The sequence below is a fragment of the Lathyrus oleraceus genome, chromosome 4, assembly GCF_024323335.1.
Source record: "Lathyrus oleraceus cultivar Zhongwan6 chromosome 4, CAAS_Psat_ZW6_1.0, whole genome shotgun sequence".
NCBI classification, from domain to species: domain Eukaryota; kingdom Viridiplantae; phylum Streptophyta; class Magnoliopsida; order Fabales; family Fabaceae; genus Lathyrus; species Lathyrus oleraceus.
In genome coordinates, this window is record NC_066582.1 from 116,329,059 (window position 1) to 116,329,977 (window position 919).

Sequence of the window (919 nt, forward strand, 5' to 3'; positions counted from 1 at the left end):
CTTAATTCGTACATGCCGCCCTTCGGTTGAAGTTTCTCTGCAGAGGTTCTTTCGCTTCCCCATTGGTAATGATTTTGGGCCATACTTTTGATGAGTTGATAGGCCTCGTTGTATGGTTTATCCATCAGTGCGCCACCTAAGGAGGCGTCTATTGTCAATCTTGTATTGTACAAGAGACCGTTGTAAAAGGTGTGAATGATCAGCCATTCTTCTAGACCGTGATGTGGGCGTAGCCTCATCATGTCTTTGTATCTCTCCCAAGCTTTAAAAAGTGATTCATTATCCTTTTGTTTAAACTCGTTTATTTGGGCTTTTAGCATAGCCGTCTTACTAGGTGGGAAATATCGGGCTAAGAAGACTTTCTTTAACTCGTTCCACGTAGTGATAGAGTTGGATGGCAGAGGCTGAAGCCAAGCTCTAGCTCTATCTCTTAATGAAAATGGGAAAAGACATAGTCCTATAGCTTCTGGGCTGACACCATTCGCTTTCACCGTGTCTGCGTATTGCAAAAATACTGACACGTGTAGGTTCGGGTCCTCCGTGGGACTGCCTAAAAACTGGTTTTGTTGTACGGTTGACAACAGTGAAGGCTTTAACTCAAAATTGTTGGCTTCGATCGCAGGGGCAGCGATGTTGTTATGTGGTTCATCCTGTGAAGGGATTGCATAATACTTAAGAGGACGGTTTTGCACTCCTTCAGCCATATCTGGTTGAATAACTGATTCAGAAGTAGGAATGTTAAGGTCAGGAAGATTTAGCTTGATACAATGTTCCCATATCAAGTCTCGTATCCGGCGTTCTAAACTAAGATAACGCTCGGGTTCGTCAAATTGTAGCTTTAATTTCTCGCATTGAGAGTGAGTACTTGGCATACACTCGACAAATGTAGAAAAGGAAAAAGAATTGTTTGCCTTAGTTT

The 919-nt window shown here is 42.7% G+C and overlaps 1 non-coding gene across 1 annotated transcript; it reads left to right on the plus strand.

The window, feature by feature from the left end:
• The first annotated feature begins 213 nt into the window (after positions 1–213).
• Positions 214–320, plus strand: LOC127077510 (small nucleolar RNA R71). The gene has a single exon (XR_007787309.1). It is a non-coding gene; the product is annotated as a small nucleolar RNA R71 (small nucleolar RNA).
• Positions 321–919: the final 599 nt, after the last annotated feature.